This window comes from Lactuca saligna, chromosome 1, assembly GCF_052625555.1.
Source record: "Lactuca saligna cultivar CGN05327 chromosome 1, ASM5262555v1, whole genome shotgun sequence".
NCBI classification, from domain to species: Eukaryota; Viridiplantae; Streptophyta; class Magnoliopsida; order Asterales; family Asteraceae; genus Lactuca; species Lactuca saligna.
In genome coordinates, this window is record NC_136417.1 from 103,045,016 (window position 1) to 103,054,788 (window position 9,773).

Sequence of the window (9,773 nt, forward strand, 5' to 3'; positions counted from 1 at the left end):
GGGGTTGGTGAGCACAAATGACGGCCATAAGGCCCTTTAAATAGGCCCCAAACCCAATAAATTAGGGTTTCATTAAATAGCGCGGACTCACCGAGTCCACCAATGCGACTCCTCGAGTATGGTCATTAATCCGGGTGAGAAATCACGTCTCTACTCGGCGAGTCTATGCACCAACTCGCCGAGTTCTTCCACAAAACTCAAAATAAAATGAATAAATATAATACCTGAAATTCTGGATGTTACATCAAAGTTTCAGAACTAAGCTTAATTAGACTCCTAAGGCCACAAAGTTGCAAACTTTATGCCTTTCCATGGCTACAAGAAGCCCAACACTAAAAACCTAACTTGCTCAAACATTTTCTACACCATAACTCTTGCATGGGAACCAACCAAGATCCAAACTTTCATTTTATGACCTAAAATGCCCTGAAATGTCTAACAGGACGGCTTGAAGGCTTTTGAGTACCTTATACTCACAAAGACCTAACTTTAGGACAAAATAGAAGATAATTTAAGCTTAAGAAAGATATAGAACAAAATGAGCCAAGGTTGGCACTCTATACCTCCAAATGGTGCATAATGAAGAGAAGATGTTCGATCCAAAGTTTTGAGAGCAAAGCCTACTCCTTGAAGATCTTTCTTCACAAACAAGAAAGCCCACAACTCACTCCAAAAGCTCAAAATGCACAAAATAGACTAGGGTTTGAAAGGAGGGTTGATCTTGGGATGGAGGCTGACAAAGGGAAAGGTCATGGGGCTATAATGGTGCATAATAGTGCACAAACCCTAAAAATTAGGGTTTTGGTCTAAACCACTCGCCGAGTTCACCCTACTCGACGAGTCTACATTGGAACTCGACGATTTTTTCAGGAAGATGGCCAAAAACTCGATCTTGCAACATGAATGAATGTACTATGCATCAATACAATAGAAACCAATCAAGGCTCTGATACCACTGATGAGTTTTAGCCATAAGAACATCCTATGTGCTCATGCAACCCTAATGCTTGGATCTAGGTTTCTCTATTGTACATGCAATTCATCGAAGACTTTAAGCCCCAATTCTAGCATACAATTAATTATATTAACATGTGAAAGGGTTTTTAGATCTTACCTTGATTGTTATGTAGCAATAACAATCTCAAATACTCCTTGTAATGACTTTAGAAAGCTTAGAGTCACAAGTGTCACTCCTCTAATGGTTCACAAACACCAAGAGCAAGAGGATGAAGAACAAAGAGAGAGGAGGTTGTCCAAAACATGTAGAAACCCTATAGGAACTCTTCGCCCCGTTTTTGGGGCTTAAGGGTACTATATATACATGTAGGCTATTAGGGTTTTCAAACAGGAAACCCTAATCTGACTGGTTAAGCCCTAAGCAGCCCATGGACCCTTTTAGAATAACCCTTGGATGATTTCTAATGGGTTTCCCCATAGAATTCGTCCAACCTATTATTCCAAGGTAATCCATAGCTCAAATACAATTATCTTATAATTACAGTTCCAGCCCCTTAAGTTTAATTAATCTCTTTTAGCCACAAAATTAATTATCAATTAATTCTTGACTAATATTAATTAAACAATATGATTTCTCCTTTAATATATTATTCTCATAATATATTAATAAATCATAATTAATCCTTTCTCTCCATAATTCATCCTATCAAGTTGTTTTGGTGAAGGCAACCCAAAAGGACCATGCACCATCAGGTCAAGTACATACCAAAATAGTTATGGACTTAGACACTAATCCAACAAAAACATTATTAAAAAACAGAGTCTTCCAATATCCAACATCATGAAACCAAGGATGTGTATGGTCACACCTTCACCTTGCCACGATCCTCAGAAGTACCTGTAACAAATCTAAAACTATAAGCCAACACTTGTTGAGTTCCCCCAAAGTACCACCACATAAACATAACAAGCAACAACATGCAAATATGAGCCTTCACCTGACTGGACCGCCTCACAGGCCTACAGCTTATCTGGACCGCTCTCCGAGCCTTCGGCATCAGCTTGCCCGCCTCAACCTAATAAACCATAACATATCCCTAACACAACATTATCAATCAATAAAAGCAAATATAGGTAGTCATAGAGATCTAACATATCACTACAACATAATAACATCATATATACCAGAATATAGATCTAACAAATCACTACAACATAGCAACATACGATAAACCAGGATATCAATCCAATGGGTTGGGCTTGGTGCCTTCGACCAATAAGTACAACGAGGAAAACTCACATCTGAATCTAAAAACAATTTGAATGAGTCTCTGCCCTGAAGACCGGCTCTATTTAACTCCAAATAATCAAAACATTTCCCAATCTAAATTAATATAAGTTTCCCAAAATACCCTTGGTCAAAATCACACAAAGTCAATGAAATCAACCGAGTCAACTCAACTAAGTCAACTTAGCCGAGTGTCCAAACTACATACGTACTCATCGTCTGAGGAGTCGGTGTCCAAACTACATACGTGTAGCATACCAATTGGTACGCCCAACGTACTCACAAATTCTTCTCCTAATGGCTTAAGAGCTTAATACACCAAGGTTTCACACCCAAAGTCAGTTGCAAGTCTTAAATAATGTTTTTAACCATAAAGTTTCCAACTTTATGGTCTTGCATGGATAAAAAGGTCTTAACATCAAAAACCTCAACAACTAAACCAATTAAGACCTCATAACACATGCATGGAAGGGAAGATATGATCAAGACTACATTTTTATGCTTCTAAACACCTTAAAATGACTGAAAGGACAACTACACCCTTCTCATGTACGCCTTGTGTACGAAGAGTACGCCCGACATACTACATTTTTATGCCCTACGTATGCGGTGTATGCCCGACATACTACACCCTTCTCATGTACGCCTTGTGTACGAAGAGTATGCCCATCATACTAATCCTCAGCCCAAAATTACCAAAATGCCAATATGGGTCATTTTTGCAATCTTCCCCATGTATAAGGGTGAAAATGCAATATTTCTTCACATATAGGGTAAAAACCGAAGTTACTTCATCATCGGGATCTTACAATTCTGCCCTACTTGAACTAGATTTCGTCGTCGAAGTCAGCTACCGTGAACAACTTTGGATAATGCTTCGCATCTTATACTCGGGATCCCAGGTACACTCGGAGCCTTTCCGATGTTCCCACTGAACCTTTACTAAAGGTATCTCCTAGTTACATTGGACCTTCATCTTTCTCTCCACTATCACTACCGGCCTCTCAATATAATTCAAGTGCTCATCGACCTGAATATGACTAAAAGGGACCACAACATCATCATCCAACACACACTGTCGTAATTGTGAAGCATAGAAAGTGTTGTGGATTTGACTGAGCTCATCGGGCTGATCCAACCTATAAGCTACCTTGCCAACCCTGTAAATCACCTGAAATTGCTTATTATACTGGGCCCCAATTTGACCCTCTTCCTGAAGCGTATCACACCCTTCCAGGGTAAGACCTTCAATAACACCATATCGCCACCCTGGAACTCCAACTATGAACAACGCCAGTCGGCATAGCTCTTATCTTGACTCTAAGTCATCTACAGTCTCTACCTAATCTGCTGGATGAGCTCTGTGGTCTAGAGGACTACCTCGGTCCTCCCTATGAATCGGTGACCAACCAATCCCCAACAATCCCCGCAACAACGACAGTTGAGGTAGCTGGAGTAGAGGCAGGCGTAACAGTCATCAAAGTACTCAACCATGGGGGTATTGATAGACCCAGACATCCTCGGTATCTGCTCCCGGATAACAGTCACAACCTTAGAAGAAATCAACTCGTGAATCTCATCCTCAATCAACCATGACCTATCGTGGGCACTCGATCCAGCTCCTGACTCAAACCATCTGGTGACCACCATATTTAAAAATAACCAAAAAAATATTAGATAAGGCGTATATCATACCATATGAGCTAATTTAATCAATAAAACCCTAGGGGTTGTAACTTCCCTACTACGTGTACAGGTCCTGTGATTTCAGTAGTACGGACCCATACTACTTTCCACACCTACCCGTATTTGTCTCTATGATCATCACAATTACCTAATAGATAACATGACTAGGATACACACACATACACACACGCACACACACATATATATATATATATATATATATATATATATATATTATCCTCACCATCTCAAGGGTGGCTAAACATCCTCCTCTAACTGGCTGCTCATGCAAATACTCACCCATAAACCTTCCACTAACCCTGTAGCACTCGCGTATTCTAATCATACATAACACTAGATCATATAGACAGTCGAATATTTGATTCTACCCTAAGTCCACAACCAGACAATTAATATGAAAAAGGCCAAACCAAACATTATCAGGCTATAAAATATTAGTTATGTATAATTATGATACATACAGTAAGCAACTACAGAAATGATGTCAATTCCATGCAAGAAATAACCATAGGCTATCAAGCATCATACGTTAGGAAATTCTATCATGCAATTCCTGAAGGTCCATATCCTATCACTAGCATGTTGATCTACTCTAAACATCATATCAAATATTAGTGTGGTAACTTGGGGTATACTTACTGGCTCTGGTTGATCGTACACATCACATCCTTCTTTGGTCACTTTTGAAAAAAAAATTGAAAACCGTTTTATAATCCTTGCAGTTCATTAGTTTGAGTTTGGATTCACATGAATGCTCCTCCAATTCACTCAAACCAAGGCTTGGATACCAACTTGTAATTAGACCCTTTTCGATGTATTATGGTATTGAGGATCCTATGAGTACTTTTGTGTCAAAATCCTCAAGGTTTAGGGGAAATTCTTTTATATCTTGCTCATTCGCTTTTGGTACGTCTCGTGCCCCTGCTTCAATTGATATGCTTGCCTTGGTACTGAGGAAAGCTTCACCGAGGTCCCATAACACATGTGGATTCTTGTTGATCGCTGATAATCTTCACTATCCCCCAAGGGGTAGGCATCTTGACGCATTGATGGTATGTCGATAGAACCGCTTTCATGTCATGGATGTAGCACCTACCAAATATAACATTGTAGGAAGATAAAGCATCAATAACACAAAATCATTGGATAGAATTTACCCCTTTGATGTAGATGGTAACTTGATCTCTCTAATAGTATCCTCTGAACCCTATTAGTTCTGAGAATCTTTTGATTATCTCGGATTCCAGGATGTTCATCCTAGTTAGGGCATCTAAGAGTATGATGTTGACTGAGGATCCTCCATCAACAAGAATCCTTCTGATAAAATGATTGGTGGTGTAGTGAGTAATCACCAATCTATCATGGTGGGGATCTTGGATATCTATTCTATCTGTTTCTTCGAAGGTGATCTCCTTCCCCTTTGTGATCGACGTATTCTTCTGAGGGTTTTCTTCTTTCTTTGCTTCAGAACCCTTAAAGATAAAACTAATTAACTTGGCGTCCGCAGGAGGGGAACCTGGTTTTTCTAGGATCTTAGGTGGATCCTAATCCTTGTTTATGGATATTTCTTTTCTTCTTCGTAGGTTCTCTCTAAGTTATCCCTTGCTTAAGAGGTGGTTGATCTCTTTACTAAGGGCTATGGAATCTTCTATAATGTGGAAAAAGTCTTCCTGGTATACACACCATTTGGACTTATCCTTCAATTCGGTGGACTTTTCTCCTTCCCTTGGTCATTTTGCTTTATCACCAAAAGCCATAAGATATATTAGACCTGAAACATCCAAATGAAAATAATAGTCAGTGATCTTAGGAAATTCATCTTCCTCTCCTTCATCTTCAAGGGCATTAACCCTATGATGATCAGGTTTGGAATATGGTTTTGACCTGATCTTTGGCCCAAGGAGTTGGTCTTCCTATTGGGGTGGTCATAAGAGCTTGGTGGGTTGCTCCTCTTTTGGACCTCCTTGTCTTTTTGAGCCCGATGAACCTTAGTGCTCTGCTTCTGAATTCGTTCATCCTCTTGCATGGAGTCATTGCGAGGTCTTCATAGCAGGGATAATGCTTCTTTAAGCCCATTTTAATGGCTTCAACCGCAGTCGCCATGTCGATATTAGGGATACTTAGAGCTTCCCTGCCAAACCTGTTCACAAAAGTCCTAAGGGATTCCTTAGGATCCAAGACCACACGATAGAGATCACCAATGATCTTTTCGAATGTTCTGCTGCAAGAAAATTGATTTTTAAATAAATTAATCAGATGAGAAAATTGGGAGTGATGAAGATTTTGTCAGGATGTTGGATCACATGTGTGACATCCCCATTTTCACGGCCAGAAAAGACCGATTTTGTTTATGATTTATAAAAATCAGAGTACTTCTTTTGATAAAAATGTTGCGGAATTTGTTCCCAGTAAAACATGATAAATACGTTATCAATGCATTTCCGAAGAAACGTATTTTTATTCATTTTAAAAACATTTGGGATGTCATCATTAATACAGAAACATAAGCATAAATAGAACTTACATTCATTATCACTAGTGATTTATATCTCCTTAATCTCTCAGTGTAATGTGACTTCATATCGACACCTGTGATACAAATAAGCTTGAGTGGGTCAGGTTAGGAAACTTGGTGAGTACATAGGGTTTTCAACCCACAATAATATAATTATTATGTTTAATCATCAAACAATTAACCCAATTACCCATCCCCATTATCTTATTTACTCTTAAAGATCTACCCTAAGAATCAACTATTCCTCATTCATTCATTCCTAAGGATTATCCTAAGGAACAGGCAGAAAATCCATCATTGGCAGGGTTTTCTCAATAGGCGCTAACTCCATAGTCCTCGGGGTTTACTCAACAGGCGTTAACTCCATAGTCGTCGGGGTTTACTCAACAGGTGCTAACTCCATAGTTGTCAAGGTTTATCTCGTTTATTGACTGTATCGTTTTCGAGAATCCACTCGTAATACATGTCAATGGGTTCTTAGAGTACACCAGTGAACACATCGTTCACAACACCTACAGGTTGCGAGCCTGTTAGTGTTCCACTGGATTGTCTAGAATAGTCCATGGTTGTCATCCATACTCTGCTAGATAACGGGGCCATTATTTGGGAAAAAGGCTTCTCTCATTGTTCACCTCTCACCCTTATCTCATTGTCTATATCACCTCTCAACTCATCATCCAACTTATATTTCATCTAGCCATGTTTTACCCAACATATTATGTAGATATAAATACATATATAGTTTAAATCATTTAAAACTTGTATAAAATCGTTCATCCAACATAGATAGCAAGTATACAGATAATATGCACACATACAATACAAAAAAAGGGTTTTAGAGACTGACAGAATTAGTCCCCGATGGTCAAAAATCAGTCTCTAAAGAGAATCAGGGACTGATTTAGCTAGTCCCTAGCTAGTGCCCGAGACCTAGTCTTAGATAATCGATTTTTTTGTATCTGGGACTGAAAATTAGTCCCTAATTCATCGATGTATCAAAGAATGAAAATCATTATTAGATAATATCTCATTTAGTTTCTAATTTGTTTTATTCGAATCCGCAATTTGATATTATATCAGTCCCTGATACTATCTTTTAGAGACTGAATATTAGTCCTTTATAATATATTATTCAGTCTCTAATATTTTCATTGAAATCTTTAATTTGTGTCATATCAGTCCCTTTTAATATCATTTGGGACTGAATATCAGTCCCTTTTAATATCATTTGGGACTGAATATCAGTCTTGTAAACTACCTAGCTTAGTCTCTAATATTGTTTTTCAATGACTGAATATCAATCTCAAATACAATGTTATGCAATCCCTAACCTGATATTTCAAGGACTGAATACCAGTCTCGTATACAATTTCATGAGTCTTTAACCAGATTTTTAGGGACTGGATATCAGTCATAAACACAATGTCCTTCAGAGGAACCCAAATTTTATTAAAAAATAAATAATCACTACAAAAACCACTCACGCCAAACTCATAACCACACTAATACCAACACCCTATCAAACAGACCGTAGCCAATATCTCCACATCCACCCCAACACAACCCCATATACCTACACCACCCCCAAATCCATACCAAAAAGAAAAAAAGTATTGTAATCTAGACATCATTTCCAAGTTAAAACAATAAACAAAAAATCTAAGCAATGTGTCGATAGTAAAACCATATTTGAAAAAAATTCTAAATTTTAACTAAAGGTCATAACTATTACTCTTGATCTGATATATCTATCATGTCATTTTCACATTTTTCCTCATTTTGTTTGACTTTTTCTTTGTTTTCTCGAACCTCTTCCTCGAGTGCAGTAACTTTACTTTTCTGCAATAATAAAGATTACCATAAGAACAAGGATAATTGGTGTTAGATGATTATATTAATGCATATAAATAATAATTTATTATGTAAAAGGTGAATATATGTAAAGAGTGACAAAGTTACCAATGCTTTGTCTGTCTCCAAATAATCACCCAAATAAACCCAATCTTCTTTATTACGACAATCTTGGCGAGCATTATCATTGTGTATTGTATTCTTTTCTATGCTTAATAAAGTTCCCAAAATGTTCTCAAACACATTTTTTCAACATGCATGACGTCAATGTTATGACGTATTAACAACTTGCACTGGTATGGTGTAAGACCTTCGCTATCAACGTATGCTTTAGCTACCTCCGCAAAATCGATCGGCCCTTTCATGAACTTCAGATCGACCTTATTGTTGATTGTAGTCCAACTCTTGGCCATCTTGTCTTAGTGTCAAGTTATTTAACTAAAATAACCAAAAAGGAGATATAGAATAAGAAGAAAGAGACAAAAACCAACATTAATGTGAGAAATTCAAGAGAAAAGACTAAATTACTTATGACCTTAATCATACAAATTGGATATTTGTTGTTCCATAAAATGCATATATGGTGTTTTCTTAAATGCATATGATAGGTATGTGTTTGAGAACCGAGCCCATAGAATAAGTACATTTTTTTAACCGAAGCCTATGTTATCAGACAAAAAATAAAGATATACTTATGCTTAAAAGACTGGAATTTTCTTTTCTGGCTTCACCTATGATTGTGACTGCACAGCTAACAAATTTTATGGCTTCAATTTTTTATTTAAATTTTAAGGCCATCTGTAAAGATAGGAGCATTTAACTTTGAACAATGTTGGAACAATTCATAATTCTTGGACAATTTTAATCTTAGGGGTATTTTGGGGAAAATATTATAATGTTTGTATCAAATTAGGTCTCTTTCATGTCAAGTATAAAAATAGGAGTAATTCATTTATTGTTTTCAATCTAGTATTATGTTTAATTCAGAAGTAATTACTTAGCCAAGAATTTTTTGTTATTGCCTCTCTTGTCTCCTATTCTTTTTCCCTGTTCCTGGTTATTTTTTTTATCACCTGTTCTATCTGTTTCTCTATCTTTTTTCGTTGGTGCACAAGGTGATAACTGATAGTAGCCCTATTACTAGTATTTTAAAAACTAGGTTGAAAACTGTTATTACTTGGTGCAAGAAAAACAACAACACTGTGTTTGGTGAATAACTGGGCCGTGAATTTTTATGTTTTTAGCCTTAGATCTTATTCGCATAAACCCTTAAATTCAAACAGCAAACACTAAAACCGAAAACACCATCTTAGAAGTGATCAGTAACCAAGAGCACAAACAACACGTGACTTTGAACATCCATTTGAAATTTCAAAATTCTTAAAGGTCCTTTCAATTAAATGACTAGCAAATGCCAAACCACAGGGGCAAAATTGTTGGGTTCAATCATAAAGT